Source organism: Capsicum annuum, unplaced genomic scaffold, assembly GCF_002878395.1.
Source record: "Capsicum annuum cultivar UCD-10X-F1 unplaced genomic scaffold, UCD10Xv1.1 ctg77861, whole genome shotgun sequence".
Lineage (NCBI taxonomy): Eukaryota > Viridiplantae > Streptophyta > Magnoliopsida > Solanales > Solanaceae > Capsicum > Capsicum annuum.
In genome coordinates, this window is record NW_025888296.1 from 39,825 (window position 1) to 64,603 (window position 24,779).

Here is a 24,779-nt window from a genome sequence, read left to right on the forward strand (position 1 = left end):
AAAGTATTCCAAAAGGGTCTCGGTACCCAAGCCATCTCAGAACAGCATTTCATTCTTAGACAGATGATCAAGCAGAGAGGACCATTCAGACTCTTGAAGATATACTAACGGCGTGTGCAATTGACTTTAAGAAAATTTGAGATGACCACTTGCCTTTGATTGAGTTTGCATACAACAATAGCTATTATTCTAGTATTCAGATGGCTCTATTCGAAGCTCTCTATGGTAGGAGATATAGCTCTCTGATTGGTTGGTTTGAAGTTATTAAGCCTCAGTCATAGGTCCTGACTTAGTATTCGATGCCTTAGAGAAAGTTCAATTGATCAGAGAGAGACTCCGGGCTGCTCAGAGCCAACAGAAGTCCTATGCAGATATTTGTAGAAAAGATCTCGAGTTAGAGGTCAATGACTATGTCTATCTTAAGATCTCTCCCATGAAGGAAGTGAAGAGGTTCGGCAAGAAAGGAAAAATCAGTCCCCGATATGTCAGTCCCTTTGGAATTCTTTGTTGCTTTGGCAAGGTAGCTTATGAGCATGAGTTGCCCTCAGATCTAGCCACAGTCCATCCAGTCTTCCATGTCTCTTTGCTAAAGAAGTGCATAGGTGACCCAGCAGTTGTTGTCCCTATTCAGAGCATCGATATTCAGAATAGCCTCTCTTATGAAGAGATTCCAATCAAAATCTTAGATTATCAGACTCATAGATTGAGGAATAAAAAAGTCCCTCTAGTCAAGGTTCTTTGGAGAAATCAGTCTTATGAGGGAGCTACTTACGAAGAAGAAGCAGAAATGCGTACCAAGTATCCTCACCTCTTCCCCGCCAATTCAGATCAAGCTCAAGGTAACAGTTCTCCTTAATCTTATTCAGTTCACGTTCATGTTTCCAGTATAAACTTGGTACTTATTAACCATTTCATACGCAGTTATGCATTCATGTGTCAATTGTCCGTGCATCAGATATGCACGAGTTCAGTATGTTTAGCATGTCAGTCATGAAATCAAGTTGGAGTTCTTCATGTTCAGTTCAGTTTCTATTGTCTTGTCTCCCTACTCAGTAAATTCTCATTCGAGGACGAATGTTCCCAAAGGGGATATATTGTAATACCCTGCATGTTTCTAAGCTAGGAAGTGAATAGGTATTCCTACGTATGAAATATCCTATCCTATGATTCATACTTGAGTACATGACTTACAATGAATAACCTAGTGATAGGATAGTTTATGATGTATTAAGCATGTTCATATGAGTCACTTAAGGTAATACAAGCTAAGAGTTTTTGAATCCATCAAGTTTTAGTGTTTGATTTTGCAACAGTCATCTTTGAACGAGTATAACTTGATTTTAATATGGTATTTTTGCTGATTTAGACCCATCAAATTGTAGAGAATTAAATTAGCTTTCCAACGATACCAATTTCACCTTAATCCAATACCCGAGCAAAAAGTTATGCCCATTTTCATGAGAGACAGGAAGCATAGGCGATTGGTTAGGCGCCGCCCAACCCAAGCATAGGCGATTGGTTAGGCGCCGCCTAACCTAGCTTAGGAAATTACTTGGGCGCCACCTAAGTCAATTCCAGGAGCCAAAAACACTCCGTTTTGAGTTATTTTAAGGGTAATTAAGTCTTTTAACACTCCTTACACGTCCCTAAACTTAACCCTACAAAATATGTAGCTTCTAAACATATTACAACCCTACTTTCATCTCAAAGCTCATCATCCAAGAGCACTAAAAGATAAAAACAACTAGGGTTGCATAACTAAGCTTGAAGATCCGATTTCAAGGAAATTCCTTCGTCAATCATCAAGAATCTTCCTTCTAAGGTATGTGTGAGTTGATTTATGGATCCCTTTCATCCATAAAGCTCAAAAACCCTCTTTTTCATTATAAAGTATGATTTCTATATTGTTGGGGGTTGATGATCATGTTGTTGATATTGGGTGATTCCCAAGATGAAATCTTTATATGTTTGTTTTGAATTTCATGATATCATATGAGTTGAAAACATGTAAATTAGGTTGTTCATGATGTATGAATTTGATGATTTCACCTATGCTTAAGATGTACATGTAAGGTGTTTGATAAAATGCCTAAGAAGCTAGAAATCATGCAATATTGCTAAATTATGACTAAGTGAAGGATTCATGATATGCCCTTCTGTTCAAATGACTTCTATATTGTTAATGTGCCTTGTAAATGTTGTTGGAATACTCATGAACTATTATTATAAGATTATGCTATGTTTACTTGCAAATCCTACTTATGAACAAGATGTATGATAACCAGGCAATCCACATAAGCTTCCATGCTATTGGTATGTTTTGCCAATATGATTATGCAATGAACATGATATTAAGATTGTGCAAATACTTCCATGTGATATGAAATCCTTTCCATGCAATACAATGTTTATAACCATGCTTAGTATGAGATCCCTACTTATGATATTGTAAATTATGGACTCTACTCTTATGATCAAGTCAGTTATGTGTGTCAATATTCTTTCCATCGAGTCCAGAGGGTACTTATACCTGGAAACTATAGCTGTGTGCCTAGATCCATGTCATGTTTCACGATATCCAAACTCAAGCTATGATTCTATAGACTTCAGTCAGTCATGTGACTCAGGGAAAACCTCATGATCTTAGTCAGTTGTCAGATATCAGTAACATTCCACCAGTCAATGGAATTCAGTAAGATTAAGTCATGCACAATCAGTTATTCATGTCCAGTCCCTCCAGATGGGAGTAGATGTTAGCACCGAGTGAACCCAAGGATGGGAACTCACCCGCCAGTTCAGGATGTGATTCTTAGTAGTCATCCTTGTGTTCCAAAACTACTTAGCCAGCGTAGGTTGAGACATCTTAACCCGTTAGATTATGGTTGATGAGGTGGCTTAACCTGTCAGTTTAGGGTTCCCACCGTTCTCATTGAGTACCCACCAGATAAGGGTCACTTAAAGGCTGTCCTTACCCCTGGCACGGTATTGACACCCCTCCAGTCGGGGTAGAGATTGGACCCCAGCTTAGCCATAACAGCATACATGGGGCTTGTTGGTTAAACACTACCTCCTACAATTTCAGTATCAGTCTCAGTAAAAGAACTCAGGGCATTCTTCAGATTTCAGTATACACAGGACTGTCAGATACATTCATCCATGTTATCAGTTTCAGTATCAGTCATGACAGTTATCACTAAACCATGTATTATCTTACAGGTCATGCTATCACGTATTCATGGTCCCAGTTTCTATATATGTGTGTTTGCACTCCCACGTTCATATTAGTGAGTCGGTGTTGTTCATGCATGAAACCCTTATGTTCAGCCTACCTTCCTCGTATACTCAGTACTCTAGTTATACTGATGCATTTGTGCTATAGTGATTTCTTTTCATATTACACCATAGGTTTCAAGACACGAGCTCCATCCCAGCAGTAGCAGTAGCATTCCAGTCGCAGAGACATAGTGAGTCCTCATTGTTTTGAGGACAATATGATTTGATACATTTATTTATTTATGCAGTTCAGTTTTATGGAGTTAGTTGGAGACATGTTCCTTCAACTCCTTATTCAGATAGTTTAAAGGCTTTCAGATTTATGTTCAGATTTACGTTCAGATTGAGTTGTTTTGGGTATTTTCACCCATATGGTTTTATTCAGTTGAACCTTATGGCCTTACAGTTTTATGTATTCCGTATTATTATATCATGATTTGCAGTATACAGGTATAGATATCAGTCATGGGTTAGCTTATGGTTCCTCAGGGTCATGAGCACCGTGTATCATTCCGGTTCAGCAAATTGGGGTGTTACACAAAGTACCCATACAGAGTATGGAATGACGTCTTAGGGACATCCATCTCCCTAATCTTTAGCTAATGATATCTAGACCAAAGATCTATCTTTGAAAAGAATTTGGTACCTTGAAACTATCGATAGTCAATACACATTACCTTGACTATTACCTTCTTCAACTATCGATAGTCAATACACATCCGAAAGGAATCATCCTTCTTATGCATGAGTAATACTGGTACACCCCATGAGGACACATTAGGATAGATAAAACCCTTATCCAAAAGATCCTTAAGTTGCTTCTTGAGTTCCCTAAACTCAGTTAGAGCCATTCTATAAGGAGGAATAAATATTGAATGAGTGTATGGAATCAAATCAATCACAAACTCAATCTCTCTATCCGCAGGAACACCAGAAAGATTATCAAGAAAGACATTAGGAAACTCATTCACCATCAAAATCAAATTAAAAGAAGGACCTTTCGAGTTAGAGTCTTTAACTCAGACCAAATGATAGAGACACCCTTTAGAGATTAATCTCTAAGCTCTAAGATATAATATAATGGCCCCTAGGAACAAGGGAACCACCCTACCATTCTATAACCTATTCACTAGGGAACCTAAAGACAACCTTACGAGTCCGACAATCTAAGAATGCATAACATGAGTATAATGAATACATCCCAAGAATGATATCAAAATCCACCATATCTAATTTGAACAAATCCACAAAAGTCTCCTGACTACCAACAGATACCACGCACACCCTATAGACTCTTTTAGCAACCACAGAGTCACCTACGAGGGTTAAAATAGAAAAGGGATCCAAAATAACCTATGGATCCAAACCAAAATACACAACCACAAATAAGGTCATATAAAAGTGAGTGGACCCCAAATCAAGGAAAGAATACAATTCATGATAAATGATTTGTTACATACCAGTCACAACATCAGGCGAAGCCTCAGATTTCTATCAGGTAGTGAGAGCATATAACTAATTTTGGCTAGTGCTGGTACCAAAAAATAAAACAGATGTAGAAATAACACTCTTTGGTACAGGAGCAAATGAAGAGAAAACTGGAGCCTTATTTTCTCTAGAATCAACCTTACCAACTAGGTAATTTCTAAGCATATGGCCTAACTGACTGATAACGCTAAAATTATGCTCTTGAATGGGTGTAAGCGATCTTTGTCAATATAAAATCCAACTAGGTTGAGGTTGAATCCCACAAGGAATAAGGTATGAACCCAAGTTGTTTCAGATTTAATTCACGGATAGTTTGGTATTTCCTGAAATGGGGGGTTTAAGTTTCACAAATAATTATTTGTCACTTTAATTTTGATGTTTGTAATCAAGAGTTTATGAAATAACTAGAATTATGTTCACTAGGGCTGATGGTACATGACAGATGCTAAAGGTGATTCAATATTCTCCTGGTGGGTAGGATAACAAGCTATCTTTATCGATGTTATGCTCAAATGTCTCTCGACCTACTTAAGCGTTTAATTTCCTAATCCTCTTGAACTTGGGAAATTTCAATTCATTGCCCAGATTTTTACCTCAGGTTAACCAACCTTGTTACAACGCTGATTATGAAATAAAGTATTTTCGAGTCCCTGTTGATAATTCACTTCCTACTATATTTGATTTCTTTATCAAGAAAATCAAAGCATATGTGTCTACTATTTACAACAAACAGACGTTAATTAAAGCTTAATAATTATCAAGAAATTCAACCACTTATTGAATCTTAAATACTTAGCACCTTATCAAGACCTAACCCTAGATTCCATAATTCAGGTTAATGACGTTTAGTCATTCATGATATAATAAACAAGTACACAAGTTGAATTCATAGTTGGGCAGATTAACTTACAACGATGATGAAAATTAAGAAGTTTACTTGAACTGAATCTTAATAAAAAACTCCCAAAATATTGACGACAATCTTCTCTCAATAATAATGTTCTAGAGCATATTAGAACTCGAGAGAGAGAAAAATCGTGCACAAAATATATTGCAAGATATGTTAATGATAATTAGAAAACCCTAAAAGCTGCTATTTATACTTGAGTCTAACTAAGGAAATAAAATAACAACTTAAGTAAATTTGTCGGATAGGTGATGCCATTAGGTGATGCCTTATCAGGAATGATGTCATATTTCCTTCAATGTTGACAAGCTCCGCCTAAGGCTAACGATGTAGGTGATGACGTATCATGGATGCCTTCAGCTCCTCTTCCATTTTGATAGTTTCTGCCTAAGGCTGACTTTGATCCTGATGCCTTATCACAACTCCGATGCCTTATCACAAAATATCATCAAAGACTTCAACTTACACCAATTCTCTGGTTAAGGATGACGATATTCATGACGGCGTATCACACTTTTGACATCCTATCACCAGATGTCGTCATAGGCTTCAACTTATACCAAGTCTCTAGGTAAATCTGACGACAACTGTGATAGCCTATCATAGGGATGATGACTCATCACAGATGTCATCAGCCATACTTCTATTCAGATTTCTCCAAATTTCAACTTCTTTACTTCCATTCTTGTTGGTTCTCTATCTCATCAGCTTAAATTATAAAATCAAACATAAATAAATCAAAAAAAGACAAAAGTTGGTTAAGACTTTGCAATTATTCTTAGTTAAAGGCCTTAAATGTGTTAGCAATTGCTCACACATTATTGACCATATTTGAAGTACCTATCCCTTCCTTCATCACAAAAACCCCAATGTAACCAACTACAAAATGAAGCACCCCGAAATCTCATCTCGAAATGTCATATGGTGATCAAGGCTACAAGTAGACCCAAGCTAACCCTTTAAGCTTGTTACTAAATCTAGAGCTTACTTTAAGACAAATAGAGCAAAGCGACAGTACTAACATATCATGTCCACACTAAAATACGAAGAAATACTATTTTCATATGCAAAATACTAAAAAATCTAAACACAACTGATAGTCTAGTCTGACAAAGCCTCTACTACTCATGAACTGGAGAGACATTGGGACAGATCCCTAACTGACTCATACTCAACTGAAAAGAATTAAACTAACTACTATGATGACTGAAATTAGGGAAAATAGTTCCTCAAACAATGAGGACTCACCAGCTGTGGAAGCATAGATCAAGGTACTGGGAGATAACTGTCACTGCTGAGACTGATAACCAGAACCTACATTATAAGACAATGTAGCACACAGACGTATATATGAATCAGTACTTTGAGGATGTATTAAGTACATGGGGGTGCATGCATATAGTAAAAAACATCATTACTTTATAAAACAAATGCATGCTAAATATAAATGACTCACATAGCTTGAATAAATTTGATAAGTCATGGATAGTGAAACATGTAACATAAATCTCGCGAGTTATTATACTTAGTTCAAAAGTCTATAGTTCTATTCCATTCACAAAACATATATAATAAGTGACAAAGAACACAACTCTACATTTGAAAGCTAAGACATGTATCTTTGAAACTGAAATTTCAAGTAGAGTAATATCTGATTAAGTTGTGAGCCTTTGCATTTAGCTTCCAAAATCTTTGGAGAAAAATACTCAAAATTTTTTCATTTACTTTTACTAGCAGGGAAAAATACTTTCTTTAAGGGAAAAATACTTTAAGAAACTACTCTAAAAATCTTACTATTAGGGAGGTTCTCTTAACCGACATACACCATGCGAGCTACATGGAGTCCAACTTTTTTATCCTCCTAAGGAAGAAACTTCACGTTAGGGAAGGTTTCATACTCTTGCCAGGTAGTATAACCTCAACTTAGTGATCACTATCGGCTTCGAGCCCATAAATCTCAATCCTACGGTGGTAAGTAGTTCTAGGGTATGAAATTGAAGTAACTTACCTAAATCGATGCTAAATACTACTCCCTTTTAATTAGCTACGCTTATCTCATGGAAATCTATATTTTATAATCTCGTGGTTTATAATGAGACAACTACAAAATCTGTAATCTCATTAAGTGAAGTGGATGTCAAAGCTACTATGACCATCACGATCAAAACTTTCTCAATAATCTTAAAATACTCAAATCATGGGTGCTTATAGCACCAATGTTCTTAAAATTGCAATTTTAAGTCGGGCTTAATGACCCATAAATGAATCTTAGGTTAAGATGTATCAAAATTCATACTCGATAACATAAAGATTCATAAATCATACATAAATCTAGAAATTTTTAGCAATATGCATTATAATCTCAACATACTCATGTACTTCAATTTATAAAACATTGAAACCATCATAATCTCAAGAAATAATAACATAGGGTATAAACTCATACTTCAATTTCATAAGAAAATATATAAAACTATATATCTTTGTAATTAAAATAACTTTTGGGCACAAGGACGAAAGGAGTGTCCTTGTTCAAACCCCACATATCTTATTTGGCTTGATTCAATGGAACAAGTTGACTTTTGAAGCCTTGAGAATGTTCTTGGTGGCTTTTCTTGAAGGTTCTTGAATTTTCTTGAAGAAGGGTTTGAACCTTGTTCTTGAGGATTGATCTTGAAAGTAACCCTATGTTTGATGCTATGGATGAATATGGAGTTATGTTCTTTGATTTGATTTAAGTAGGTTTTAAAAAGGGTGGAAAAGACCCAAAACTTCTTTAAAATATGGCTTAAAATCACTAAACAGAGGTCCTCGATGGTTTGGGAGATGAATTGTCGCCATGGGGACAAACCATACCTTCAACCCAATGCTTTTTGGCTAGAAAACAGGCTTACTACCTCAGTTACGGTCCATCGTAGGCGCGACGGTCCATCGACCTTTTCATCACACTTTTGCAGTTTGGATAGCTCACTGTAAAAAGGCCAAAATGTTTTACTCTGATACTGGATTTTGGAAAAATTGGTATCGTTGGAAATTTAATTCAATTATCTATCCATTGGTGGGTCTTGAGCTCAAAAATTCGTAGTATAACAAAAGATATGCTCATTTGAAGTTGACTATACCAAAATCCTTCTCAAGAATTTAATTGGTAAGGGATGTTTTGATTAGCCTAATAGCTAGGAAATATTTGAGGCCTTGATACAAACCAACCTTGATCATAAAACTAACAATGCACTATAATTTATTCCTTATGAGCTTGAAGCATGGCTCTACTATCGGTTGGAATTCTTGGGATATTATAATATCTCCCCCTTAGGAACATTCGTCCTCAAATGAGGTTGTTTAGATAAGAAAACTTAGGATGCATAGCTGAAATAAATTACCAAAATAATTCTACATCATTTTAATCCTTTGAATACTTCTGGGAATGCATGAACTTATAAAAAAGGCACTATATAGCTGAATACATGCTTAGAAAAGAACTGAATCAAGGAAGAGTAGTACCTTCGGCTAAATCTGAGTTGCGGCGAATAGATGAGGGTACTTGACTCGCGATCTACTTTTGCTTCCCAAGTAGCACCCTCAACTGACTGGTTCCACCAAATAACCTTGACCAAAGAAAATTCTTTGTTTCTTAGTCTACGGATCTGAAGGTCCAAAATCTTAACTGGAATCTCTTCATATGAAAGACTGTTCTGAACATCTGACCTCTCTGATGAATCTACTATAATGGAATCATCAATGCACTTCTTAATCATAGAAACATGAAAGATAGGATGAACAGCTGACAAATCTATAGGCAATTCAACCTCATAAGCTACTTTCCTAACACGTCTTAGAATTTTATAGGGGCCAACATAACGGGGACTACGCTTTCCCTTTTTACCAAATCTCTTCACTCTTTCCATGGGTGAAATCTTCAGATATACTAAGTCATCACTTTTAAACGCAAGATCTTTTCTTCTCATATCTAAATATGATTTGTGGCGACTCTGGGATGTTTTCAATTTTTCTCTAATCAACTTTACTTTATTCATAGCTCCAAATACCGCATTAGGCCCAAACAAGGTGGACTCACCCACTTCAAACCAACCTATGGGTGATCTATATCTTCTCCCATAAAGAGACTCAAACAGGGCTATCTGAATTGTAGAATGATAACTGTTATTATAAGAAAACTTGATCAATGGCAAATGTTTATCCCAACTATCCTTGAAATCAAGAGCACATGCCCTTGATGTATGAGAAGATGCTAACATATTTGAGTCTTTTAAATCTAAATAATTGTGAAGTCTTAAGCAACTTTTGGTTGGTTTTTGATCATTTTCTTGTGATATTGTAGTTTTAGCAAGGATGGGAGAAAAACATAGGAAAGATGAATAAAATAAGTAAAATTTGCTACAAGTGAGCTGATATGAGTCTAATAGCATTTATTAAAAACCGTCAGAGATGTGGTAAGCTACCAAAAAAAGGCGTCAGGAAGAATAGTGGAGAAGAGTTTCTGGATGAGAGTGACGACATTCTCAATATGTAGTCACAAGTGTGGTAAGCCATTAAAATATGCCGTTAGAGTGAGGCAGAACATTGTAAAATAAGATGAAGGTTTGATGACATTTGATACACGCTGTGACAAGAGTAAAACTTCATAGGACATCATCAGAGTGAGGCAGAACAGGTCAAGATGGCATGACTTCTGATGATATATCTGAGACACCGTCTGAAGACTGACGACCAACACCAATATGACATCACCTAAATCCGATCCCAGCTGTGATTTTGTTATTTCATTTCCTTAATTAGGCTTTAGTATAAATAGCAGTTTTTAGAGTTTTTAAAAAAAGAAGTTTTCATTATTCAGAACAAGAATTTTGGAGGGAGAAACACATACATTGTTCTCTTTTGCCAATTATTTTTAGTTTCTTTCTTATCAACTATTCTTGGGTTTCTAACTTGGGATTTAATTGAAGAAATTATTTATTGTTTTCCATTTATAAGTAAGTTTATCATTATCATCATGAATTCAACTTGTGATTTCCTTCGTCAAATCATAAGCAGCTAATTTCATTAGCCAGGGTTATGGGATCCAAGGATTAAGGTTTGATATGATGCTAGGTGTTTAATGGATTCAAAGAGTAGCAGAACATCTTGAAATTCTATGGTTTTAACTAAAATATAGTGGTTGCAAACATTAGATTATGCCTTAGGTTTTATTTGCTTCTAACAGAGAAATAGACTCGAGGATGGGAATTATCAACAGGGACTCGAAAGCTACCAACCTTCTGTTTAATAATTAATTCCGTAACTGGATTAATCTACTTGAGATAACATTCGATTGGATATATATAAATTATCTAATTTCAAGAGAATTAGATAATAAATTGTCTGGTGAGGTCGAGAGATAAATCAGATAGTATCATAGTCAGGGATATTCTGTTGTTCTACTCATTCCGAGGATCTCTAGCACTACCTAGTGTCTGCCAATACCCGAAACCTTTGGTGATCATAACCCTGGTTTCCCATTTATATTGATAACAAATCTACAAATTCAGAAAGTGAAGATCGATACATTGTGAACTTTAAACCCCCAACTTTCAGAAATGATAAACTACCAGTAAAGTATTTCATAAACAAATTGACGTTCACACCCTATTCGCTGTGGGATTCGACCCCAACCTAGTTGGGTTTTATATTGACAACGATCACTTACACCCATTCAAGAGTGTAATTTGAGCGTTCTAAAAAATGGTGCCATTGCCGAGGAATACGATTGTAGACTTAAAATTTTGTGCACCAAAATTTGCTGCTAGTTAAGTTTCCTTGATTTACGTTTATTTGGTGTTTTTGTTTATTGTAGGTACTGTGTTGTTTATGCCAAAAATGAGAAGTTTCGACGCACCACTATTACCAATCAACCCGGAACCTAAACTAATTAGAAGAATGGCTGAACAACAGGAAACAGAAAGATTAGCTGCTTTAGCCAGGGCTCAGGTGGATGTGCAAAATTAGGGTCAACAAGCACATCACCAAAACCTTGATGATGAGGACTTGAGTAATAAGGAATTGCTGAATCCTTAAAGCTCAAAGAGAGTGAAGAAAGTTGTTGTACCAGTGTAGTGAAACATCAATAGAAATCGTCTAGATAGAGGTAGATATGGTCAACAGCCTATGCACTATGAGGCTGATGATAATGATGAAGGAATGGACGGAGCTGGTGCAACGAGTGCTATTATCCCGCCACCGTTGGCACCAAGTGCAAAGTTTAGGATAACAAGTACCATGATCCAACTCTAGATTCTGAAGGGGTTATTTGGGGCTTTCCTGGTGATGATCCTAACATGCATTTGGTGAACTTCATCACCATCTGCAAATCCTTTGACAATCTGGGAGTGAGTCAGAATGAAATCAGATTGAGGTTGTTTCCATTATCTCTGTCTGGAGAGGCAATAGTATGGTTGAATGAGTTAGAGCCTAATTCTATAACCATCTGGAGACAGTTGAAAGATACATTCCTAGAACGATTCTTTCCACCCTCCAAAAGGGTATAATTGAGGAACGAGATTAGCAACTTCAGACAGCTTCCGACTGAAGCACTTCATGAGACTTGGGAAAGGTTTAAGAAGAAACTTGAACAATGTCTGAACCACAATATGATGGACTTGCATTTGATGGAGACCTTGTACAGAGCTTTCAACTCTATGACAACGCCAATAGTCGACAACGCTGTAGGTGGTTCGTTCATTGACCTTTCTTTTTTGGATGATTCTAACATACTAAATAGAATGACTGAGCAAAGTTGAGCCTAACACACTAGGGATTCTGTAGTGGCTAGCCTTACGATTGTTGGTGGTATTACTGTAGAACAACATAGAAGGGATGAGGAGTAAGATCAGGATATGGACCACTTGAAGACATAAATGGACTTGCTGGCTAAGCACTTGCATCTGGCAAAACTAAAATGATTAAGGCTGTGGATGCTCAAGGTACCGTATATGCAGGTGCTGATGCTGAGGCCAACTATGTGAGCAATCAAGGGGGTTTTCGAGGCAATAGCAAAGGGAACCAAGGTCAGAATTTCTATGATAAGCCTGATTATAATGATAGGGATCAGAGACATTAGAGAAACAATAATGACAGGAGTGGTTTGTATGTTCCTCCAAGAAGTCGGGATGCTGCATCTACTAGTTCTGGCAAGATATCCATGAAGGACATGATGAAAAAGCTATTAAAGGGAGTTGAAGCTACTAACTCGGGGGTAACTAATATGAAAAGTGAGTTTTGTTCCATCAGTCAGTTAGTTAGCTCACACTCTGCTTCTATTAAGCAGTTGGAGCAGCAGATGAGCCAACTTTCTGCTACTCTAAACCAGAGAAAAGTGGGCACTTTACCTAGTGATACGGTTCAAAACCCATAGACTTATGGATCTTGTTTGGCGATTACCACTCAGAGTGGTCAGATATTATCTAGTCCTTCTATGGGCAAAGCTGTGGAGAAGAAGGTAAGTGTTGATAAATAAAAAAAAATAAATCTAGTGGAGTCTGAGAAGGTGGATGGCTTTGTTGACGTGTTAGAGAAAGAGGAAATGGTATGGAAATAAATACCAAGACCACCACCTCTATTTTCACAGAGGTTGAAGAAGAAAGAAGATAATGAAAAATTTAGCAAGTTCATGGCAGTAATGAAACAGATGATAGTGACGGTTCCATTGATGGAGGCACTTGACCAAATTCTGAGCTATGCTAAATTTATGAAGGATCTGCTGACGACGAAGAAGAAAGTAGCTGTGAGACAGTGGACAATCTCCACCATTGTAGTTCTGTTTCGTCATAGTCCTTAGTACAAAAAAAGCCTGATCTTGGTGCTTTTACTATTTCGTGCATAGTAGGACTGTTAAAATTTGAGAAAGCTTTGTGTGACCTTGGCACAAGTATTAATTTGATACTGGTGGCCATCTATAAGAGGCTTGATATAGGGGAACCTACTCCTACAAACATGCAACTCGTGATGGCAGATAGGTCAATCAAAAGACCTGTGGGTATTCTACATAATGTGCTGGTGAAAGTGGCCGACTTCATTCTTCCTGCGGATTTTGTGGTTCTAGATTGTGATGTTGATTTTGAGGTGCCTATTAATCTGGGAAGACCATTATTGGCTGCAGGGAGAGTCCTAGTTAATTTGGAGCTCAATGAGCTCAAGTTTTGAGTTGGAAAAAAGGAAGCAAAGTTTAAAAAAATTTGCTCGTCCACAGTAAATCAAGAAGAGATGAGTGTATTCGCAGTCACTAATGTATTCTATGTGGATGACAAAAGGTATCGGTATGATGTCTTGGCGAAGTCTGAGTAGCCAAGATAACTGAGTCATGCCACGACATTAAATCAGGCGCAAGTGGGAGGCGACCCAAAATTTTGTTTTCATTCATTTTTAGGTTAGTTTTTATTCTTAAAGTTAGGTTTTTAATACCTGGAAGGTGAAATCAGGATTATCTACTAAAAAGGACCCTGACGACCTTTATAGTAAGACGTCACACATCTGACGGCTTACCAGAAAATTGCGTCAGAGAGGTCTAGTATAAAGAAGTGTCTGCCTAACCCTGTTGATATTGCCTAATCAGTTACCACAACTCTGACGACATTTTTCTATGTCATTAGGTATTACGGGCCCAGATGTTAAGTTGGATCCAACCCAGCCCAGGCTTAAACTTTTCACCTTCCCGGTAGTCTATTTGGTTTCCATGTTTAGTTATTTCCTTTCTTAGCTAGAATATATAATATCTTCCTTTCTTCTCCAACTTAATCACAACAAAGCAAGAAAACCTTTCCCTTGAGAGATTGGATTGAAACAAAAGTGACCAACTTTCTTCTCTCATCCACATTCTCTCACCTCAAGCTCACACTTCATACAAACTAAGCTCCACTATTAAGGAAGTGTACAAGTCGACAATCAGGTATGCTTGATTCTTAAAAGTCTTCTTTCTTTTGGGTATGTATAATAGGAGAAGTTCAACCTTGGTTCAAAGGAGCTTAAGCGGATTAAAGAACTACAAGATACTTTGAACCTAGGGTTTCGCTGGGTTCTAACTGAAAAATATCTAAAGAGCCGCTCAAGAACTCAACTTAAGTTAAAATCAAGTTGAAATTGAAGTCAAAAATCAATGAAAAAGAGAGTTGAAGGATTGTGTTCTGAGCTAATAACATTTATTGTAGGACGTCACATTTGTGATGGCTTACCACAAATGTCATCATAAGTTAAAGAAAAAATATGAGGTTCTGTTAAGGTCGGACGACATATCTAATCCGTCATCACAGGTGTGACGTCTTACCAGACAATATCATCAAAAGTTAAGAAATTTCAGTAGTCACTGCTTGAGGCTGACGATGTCTATGGTAAGGCATTAAAAATACAAAAAATTACCAGAGATGCCATCAAGACTCTGAACTAAAACTGAATTGAACCCTTTTTAGGGATTCCAAGCAACCACTGATGCATCTTGTTTATTTATATGATTTATAACACTAAAAATTGAGTCTAACTTGCTGTAGGAATAAAAATGTCACCCAATAAAAAGAGTCCTAACACTCCAAAGAAAGCGGCAAAGCCAAAAGTGGTTCGGAAGCTTATTAATGAGGACTCCAACTATGAAGATAAAGAACCACTTCTCAGGTGGAAGAGAAAGAAACCAAGCCCAAAGGCATCTCCTCCACCTAAACCCATTTAGGTGGAGGATAGTGATGATACTGAAACTACTACCCCACCTGAGAGTGAGTACTTTAAGCAAGAGGGTTCCAAGAAAATTGAGTCCAAACAGCCTGAGTTTGAGAAGGCTGAAATGAAGAGCAGGGGTCAGAGAAGACAGAATCGGGACGACCATCCTCAGAAAAGCAAAGTGATAATGATTCTCTAATTTAGAGAGCTGTAGTGAGATGCAAAAACCCAGAGGTTAAAAATAATATCAGATGGCTCATTCCGAGAGATGAGAAGGTATATCTTGATGGTATGCATAGAACTCAGCGGAGATCTATTTGGAGACCTATCTTTGAAGAAAAACAAATCATTACCAAAGGGTTGATCAACTACCCAGAGGTAATGAAAAATTCCAAAATTATGGCCTAGAGTGGACTACCAGAATAGGAGATTTCTATAGTCCAGTACTAGTATGGGAGTTTTATGTAAACTACCAAGCGAACCTAGAAAACAGATGCAAGAAAGGTGAGAGAATATTGAACATGCCATTACTGTAGAAAATTGCAGTGAGGGGAGTGATGGTGAGTATCTCAGATACAACAATCAATCGGTTTCTTCATGGGCCAAAATTCAATGTTTAGGATACTTCACCCACATTCTATGCCCTTTTGAAAGATAAGGAAAATCAGTAGATGGTTGGCTACTCACATAGCGGAGGGAGAGCCTATTTGGTTGACCAACCCGAATGAAAGGATTTACCAAGCTTATCTGACACCTAAGGCAAAGTTTTGGTGCGGCGTAGTGTGCACGCACTTGATCCCTACAGATTACAGGACCGTACTAGTTGCTAGTCTAGTGACTGGGATATCCGTGGAGTTTGGTGAAATTATTGCTGAGGAGATAAAGATTTAGGTGTCTAGGCCTGACACTACATATCCATTCCCATGTCTAATCACTAAGCTATGTGGAGTAGCAAATGTACCCGAGATCGTAGGTTTGGATGAGGATGTCATTGCTAGAAAGACTCACAACCCGATCAAAAGTAATGAAAATCTACCTGCATTGAGGCTTGAGAGGGGAGCAGAGGTAGCAGTTGAGCCCTTTATTCTAGATTCTAGTTTAGTGCCTACTGTGGAGGCACAAGCTCCTAGGGTAGCAGTAGTACCACCACCACCTTCAGCACAGGCAAGTTCAGTGTGTACAACTGAGTCAGGTCCATCAGCTTCTGCAGCAACAACAAGACTTACTTTTAACTTTCCAAACTTAAGAAAAGTTGCTAGACAAACTCAATGGAGCGAGGCTCAGCTAAAGCAGTTTGCAACTGTAGTAGATAAAAGAATCAGGGCTGGACTTGAGCCTTATGAGTCCTTACCTGCTAGGTTTTTTGACTTAGAGAATTGGTTTGATGTGCGAGAAAGAAAAATGTTGAGTATAAAGCTTAAACAGTTTAGATCTGATTCTAACTAGATAAAGATAGAGTTTAGAGTGATTAGACAGCTCCAGTGCATTACAGTAATAGAAGATATGGCTGAGGAGCCCGAAGGTGAATTAGAGTTTCTTGATCTTACTGAGGAGCCTGTGAAAAAAGAAGAGAAACAAAGAAAATAAAGATGAAAAGAGAAAAGGAAAGAGAAAGAGACAAAGAGATGATAAGAATGAGGGCAAAGCTGAGAAAAAGGCAAACAAGAAGAAGAAGGCTCAGAAAACAAGAGCAGAAGAGACGAAGCAAGCAAGTGATCAGGTAGCAGCCACTAACAAAGCAAACCTGAAATAGGCAATACAAGCATACCTAGAGGACCACTTGAGAAGGGACGAGGCACTCTAAGCTAGAGCCGTAGGAGCCTCATCCAGTACACCTCCTTCAGAAGTAGTGGTAGCTGAGCCAGCGCAGCAGCAGGCTCCAGATATAAGTGTCCCAACTGGAGCTACTAATATGGGGATAAAACCCCATAATCCTCATACTTGATCTCTACTAGGTATTTCCTAAACCCTTAGTTTTATTTATTTTTTATTTAAGTTGAGGGTGTAGGGTAGCATGTTGTTGTAGCATATTCTATAAATAACTAGAAGTAGTGCAAGATTTGTAGGTAGTCAACTATTTTTTTTATTTTTGATTTTGAACACTTCTCTAAAGGTTTGTTTTGCATGACTGTGTGAATTGCCTCAAATTGTGACTATTGAGCATCTGGTTAGGGCATTAGTTTTGTGCTTAACAATAAGAACTGAATAACTGCATGAACCAGATAAGTAGTAGTTGGTAAAATGCTTGTGTGCCAAGTGTGTGTGAGATCTTACTGTGTTCCCTGTGGTATTGCTGAATCTAAAAATTGCCCAGTTCGTTTTGCCTTGGTTGAGAGATAGGGGTTAGGAAAGGATCATAGGCCTTTTTCGAATTCAAGTCACTTTTAGCCTAAATGACCTTCCTTGTACTGCATTATATTCCTTGATCCCTTTTTGAGCCTAAATTGACCATTTTATTTCTATGAAACCCATCGGCTTCCCTTTTTAAATCATAATGAACCTATTTTGGCCCTGGTCCATCTTGGACACTGTGCACCTCAACGTAGGCAAACAACCCAAGTTGAGGGAAGCTATCATAGGGGTGCTTGATATAAGTTGGGTATGAAGAAGGGTAGAATAGAAGATAAAAAAGAAAAAAATAAGAATAAAAGGTTGGGTGTTGGTAAAAAAGTGCAAGTAAAGAAAATCTGTTGGAATAAAAAGAAGTGCACCCATCCTGAAAGTGTGATCAAGAAAGGAAAAAGAGAGAAAAAGAGGTTTTTAAGTGGACCCAACAAGATAAGGTTGTGCAAGTAGTTTAATCACTCTAAATGCTGTCTAATACCATACCAACCCTTAACCTACATTACAAGCCTGAGAATGTCCTATAGTGATCCTAGCTTACCTATCTAGACACTTCGGTAATGACAATAAGAGCAAGCATATGGTATTTGGCATGCACTGGTTGAACTTTATTCTGAGTGCGAGAGTCTTTGTGATTATCCTCTTGATTATACCTTGATTGCTAATAATGAGAGAAAAGGGGAATTTCTTTATTGTGAGGGCACACTAGTATCTTGCTAAGTTAATTGCTTGTTTGGGTAGTGTACATTACATGCATGATTGTTGGCACCTAGTGATTCCATGGGTAGAAGCCTTTGTGTTACATTGTTGCTTTTCAATAAATTACACAGTAGTTTGAGTTGGTTGACCCTGGAGCTGGTAAACTGAGTTTTGAGCTAAGAATTGGTTGTTGACTACTGAATGTTCATTGTATTCTCTTAGTTGTGTTTTGGTTGGTTGAGGACAAGCAATTGTTTTAAGTTGAGGGTGTTGATGTGTGAGCATATGCTAACATATTTGAGGCTTTTAACTCTAAATAATTGCGAAGTCTTAAGCAACTTTTGGTTATTTTTGATTGTTTTCTTGTGATATTGCAGTTTTAGCAAGGATGGGAGGAAAACATAGGAAAGCTAAACAAAATAAGTAAAATCTGGTATAAGTGAGTTGATATGAGTATGAAGGCATTTCTTGCAAGACGTTAGAGATGTGGTAAGCTACCAGAAAAAGGCATCAGGAAGAACAATGGAGAAGAGTTGCTGGATGAGAGTGACAACATTCTCAATATGTCATCACAAGTGTGGTAAGCCATCAGAATATGCCGTCAGAGTGAGGCAGAACATGGTAAAATAAGCTGAAGGTCTGATGACTTTGCTACACACCATCAAAAGTATGGTAAGCTATCATAGGACGTCGTCAGAGTGAGGCAGAACAGGTCAAGATGGTATGACTTCTGACGACATATCTGAGACGCCGTCAAAAGCCTAACGACCAACAACAATATGGCATCACCTAAATCCGAGCCTAGCTGTGATTTTGTTATTTTATTTCCTTAATTAATCTTAAGTATAAATAGCAGTTTTTAGGGATTAAAAAAAAGTTTTCATTATTCAGAACAAGAATTTTGGGGGGAGAAACACGTACATTGTTCTCTTTTGCCAATTATTTTTAGTTTCTTTCTTATCAACTATTCTTGGGTTTCTAACTTGGGATTTAATTGAAGAAATTATTTGTTGTTTTCCATCTATACGTAAGTTTATCATTATCATCATGAATTCAACTTGTGATTTCCTTTGTCAAATCATGAGCGAATAATTTCATTAGCCGGGGTTATGAGATCCAAGGATTAAGGTTTGATATGATGCTAGGTGTTTAACGGATTCAAAGAGCAGTAGAACAACTTAAAATTCTGTGGTTTTAACTGAAATCTAGTGGTTGCAAACATTAGACTATGCCTTAGGTTTTATTTGCTTCTAATGGAGAAATATACTAGAGGACGGGAATTATCAACAGGGACTCGGAAGCTACCAACCTTCCGTTTAATGATTAATTCCGTAACTAGATTAAACTACCTGAGATAACATTCAATTGGATATATATAAATTATCTAATTTCAAAAGAATTAGATAATAAATTTTCTGGTGAGGTCGAGAGATAAATCAGATAGTATCATAGTCAGGGATATTCTGTTGTTCTACTCATTCCGAGGATCTCTAGCATTACCTGGTGTCTGCCAATACCCGAAACCTTTGGTGATCATAACCCTGGTTTCCCATTTATATTGATAACAAATCTACAAATTCAGAAAGTGAAGATCGATACATTGTGAACTTTAAACCCCCAACTTTCAGAAATGATAAACTACCAGTAAAGTATTTCGTAAACAAATTAACGTTCACACCCTATTCCTTGTGGGATTCGACCCCAACCTAGTTGGGTTTTATATTGACAATGATCACTTACACCCATTTAGGAGTATAATTTTAGTGTTATCAACCCTCAACATGTCTTCTAGAGTCCTGATGGTCCTCTCTGCCTGACTATCTTTTTGTAGGTGAAAAGCGAAACTTAAATAAACTTGGGTACCAAGACCCTTCTGAAAAGCTCTTCAACATTGAGAAGTAAACTAGGTACCACCTCTATCTGATATGATAGACAAGGGAACTTCATGCAATCTGACTAACTCTCGTATATATAACTTGGCATAATCCTCAGCTGTATAAGATGTATGCATTGGCATGAAATGCACAGACTTAGTTAACCTATCTATAATAACCCAAATCGAATCATGATGATAGCGCGAAAGAGGTAAACCAGTCACAAAATCCATGTTCACCTCTACCCATTTCCAAGTGGGGATACTAAACTCTTGCATCTTACCACCATGCATTTGGTTCTCTACCTTACCCTATTGGCACATTGCATACTTCACTACAAACTCTGCTATATCTTTCTTCATGCCACTCCACCAATAGATTTCTCGCAAGTCACGTTAAATCTTGGTAGCGCTAAGATGAATATAATATTATGCGCCATGTGCTTCAGCCATAATTCTCTACCTCAAATCATCAACGGAGGGAACACATAATTTATCCTGAAACCTTAATATACTATCAGCCTGGACGACTGTTCGTTGCTAGCTTGATGGTTCATCAGACTGAGCTATCATTCTTAGATAGAAGGTGATCTCACTACCTTGATGCGATGGTGTGGGCGATGTTCCATCACTAGATTGACGGTCCGTCGGCTCTCACCGTCGCACCAGGGCAGTTTTGACTATCTTCTATATTTCGGCCATAACTCTCTTCCAATGTCAAATTTGGAAGACATGGGTATCGATGGAAAGCTTATTAAATTTCTCACATAATAAAAAGTGAAAATATTAAAAATTCCATGTGTACAAAAATGGATATATATTTCAAAGTAAGTTTCTAAAATTCTTAGGATGAGTTCAATTTAGGTAGAAGTATGGGGTATTATAGTAGGTTACTTCTATTGCTCCATCATTGAGGCCACTATATTTGGATAATTTATGAGGTTTATTCCTTCTACTTTCACTAGTTCAAAAGTTGAGGAAGATCCTCAAAATTTTATTAATAAAATAGAAAAAATCTTTTGTGTGATGCTTGCTACTTATGTTGAGGGTCTAAATTTAGTAGCTTATCAGTAGAAGGATATATGGCATATCAGTGGTGTGAGGAGTAGGGCCAGTATAGGGGTAATGATGTTGATTCCACTTTAAGGGATGATTTATATAGTGCATTTCTTGATCACTTCTTTCCGCAGGAGTTTAGAGAGGCAAAGGTTGATGAATTCTTAAATTTGAAGCAAGGTAGGATGACAGTAAAGAAGTATGCCTTGAATTTTCATCGATTGTCACATTATGCTCCAAAATTATGTCTAGCATAAGGGCTAGAATGAGGAAGTTTTCCTATGGGTTGTCCCGTATGTTAGTCTTAGATAGTAAGGCTGCCTTATTGAATAAGAATATGGACATCTCTAGACTTGTGGTGTATTATAACAAGTGAAAGAGGAAAAGAAGAAGTAAATGGATACGAGTGAAAGATAGAATAAGAAGTTTTCCTAATTGAATAAGGGTGGAGGTCAGCAACAAAGTGGTAGAGATGCTAGAAAATTTTCTTAGAAGAAGTGAGGAAATTCTAGTCACTACTAAATGGCTAGTACTCCTTATCCAAACCTATCAGGTGATCATCATTCTTAGTATAATTGTGGGTTTAGAGCATTAGGAGTCTAGCTTATGCTAGTAGGACTCAGTCAGCTCCATCATATTCTCCTTGTATATTTTATGGTCAGGTGCACCATGGTGTTTGTAAAGAGGAACTGAACAAGTACTTTAAATGTGGTCAGATTAGTCATATGCAGAGGGATTGTCCTTAAGTTTCTTCTAGGAAATTAAGATTCATGTTGCTGCTTCTTCAGCTCCCACACCAAAAGGTGCTATATTTGCCTTAAGCTCTGGAATTGGACAAAACCATTTGTATGCTCCTACCACCCATCGATATTCGGAGGTATCCCCTAATATTGTTACTGGTACGTTAAACTCTTCTCATGAAATGTATATTGTCTACTTGATCCCGGGTCTACCCTCTTTTATGTGACCTTTTATGTGCCAAGTCATTTTGGTTTTGATTTTGAATGTATTGTAAACCCCTTTTTTGTATCCACCCCAGTAGAAAACTCTATTATGGCTATAACGGTCTATAGGGGTTGTGTGATGTCAGTCTATGGTAGAGATACTTTAGTGGATCTGATAGAGTTGGGCATGTTAGACTTTGATATGATTTTGGGATGGATTGGTTGCATTCGTGCTATACAACTCGTAATTATTGAACCCAAAGTGTTAGTTTTTATTTCCTAAATGAGTCGGTAATTAAATGGGAAGGTAGTTCCCTAGTAGCCAAGGAAAGGTTCATTTCATATCTTAGAGCCCTGAAATTAATTTCTAAAGTGTGCCTTTATCACTTAGTGTATGTTAAGGATTTTAAATTCAAAGATCCTTTCTTATAGACTTTCTCTGTGGTTTATTAATTTCCCAAGGTATTTCCTGATTATCTTCTTGGTGTTCCTCCCAATAGGGAAATTGATTTTGGGATTGATCATCTTTCGGACACTCATCCTATTTCTATCCCTTCTTACAGAATGCCTCTAGTTGAGGTGAAAGAACTCAACAAGAAGTTGAAAGATTTTATTAACAAGGGTTTAATCCATCCTCGTGTGTTTCCTTGGGGTTCTTCTATTATTTTAGTATGTAAGAAGGATGGGTCCCTTCGAATGTGTAGTAATTACCGCAAATTGATAAAGAGACTCTGAAGAATAAGTATCCCCTTCCAAGGACTGATGACCTATTCGATCATCTCTAGGGTGCTAAGTTTTTTTATAAGATTGATCTTCGGTTGGGTTACCATTAGTTAAAGATTAGGGTGATGTATATCCTTAAGACTACTTTTCAAACCCGGTATGGTCATTTTAAGTTTTTGGTGATGACATTCTGTTTAACCAATTCCCCTGCTGTATTTATTGATCTTATAAATTAGGTTTTCTGTCATTTCTTAGATTTGTTTTTATTTTCTTTATTGATGATACTTTGGTGTATTCAATGAGTGATCCAAATTATGTCGATCACCTCTGTGTTGTGTTGTAGACCCTTAATAAGTAGTAGTTGTATCAAATATTTTCCAAGTATGAGTTCTGGTTAAATGTTGTGACTTATCTGGGTCATGTTGTTTCTAGTGAAGGGATCATGGTAGATCCACAAAAGGTTGTAGTAGTTTAAAAGTGACCTAGACCCATGACTTCATCCGACATTTAGAGCTTCTTGGATCTAGTCATCCATTATAAAAGGTTTGTGGAGATTTTCTCTTTTATTACGCCGAACTGACTAAATTAACCCAGAAGAAGATGAAATTCTTGTATTCTGATATTTGTGAGGGAAGTTTTGAGAAGCTAAAGGATAAGATAACTTTGGCTTCAGTTTTTACTCTGCTTGAGGGCACAGATAGTTTTATTGTCAATTGTGATATGTTCCGGTTTAGACTGGTTTGGGTGTTGATGAAGCATAGTAAGGTGGTTGCTTATGCCTCTAGATAGTTAAAAGTCCATGAGAAGAATTACCTGACCCACGATTTGGAATTACTAGCTATGGTGTTTGCATTAAAGATCTGGCAATATTATTTGTATAGGGTCCATGTCGATATCTACTCTGATCATAAGAGGCTGCAATACGTCTTCACTCAGAAGGAGCTAATCTCAGGCAAAAGAGATAGCTTTAGTTTCTCAAGAACTATTACATGAATCTTCACTATCATTCAGGTAAAGCTAATGTGGTAATTGATACTCATAGCAGGTTGTCCATGGGAAGCTTATCTCATATGGACAAAGAGAAAAGAGATACGGTGAAGGAGATTCACCTTTTGATAATACTGGAGTACATCTCTTAGATTCAAAAAATTGTGGATGTGATGTTCAAAAGGTGGCGAAGTCATCTCTTGGTACTAAGGTGTAGGAGAAGTAGATGTTGGATCCTATCTTGATGCAAACTAAGAATGATGTATGTAGGCAAAAAGTGATGGTATTTTTGATTGGATGTAATGGTATCTTGAGGTACCAAGGTATATTACGTGTTCCCAATGTTAATGGGTTGCGAAGGAGGATTTTGGCCAAATCTTAAGAGTTGTATTATACGATTCATCCTGGGTCGACGAAAAATGTATCATGATCTAAAGGAGATTTGTTGGTGGAATTATCTGAAGTGATATATGGCTAATTTTGTGGCTAAGTGCATAGAATGTTAGAAAGTGAAGGTGGAGCACTTGAAGCTTGGTGGATTAACTCAAGAGATTGAGCTGCCAGTGTAAAAATGGGAGATAATTAATATGGATTCTGTTATCGGTCTTCTGCAACCTCTCCTATAATTTGATTCAATTTCAGTCATCGTGGATAGAATGACTAAGTCTATTCACTTCTTTCTAGTAAGGACAAATTTTTCTACTGAGGATAATTCTAAGTTGTTCATTAAGGAGATCATAAAGTTCCATGGTACTCCGGTTTCCATCTTATCTGATTGGGGTAGTAT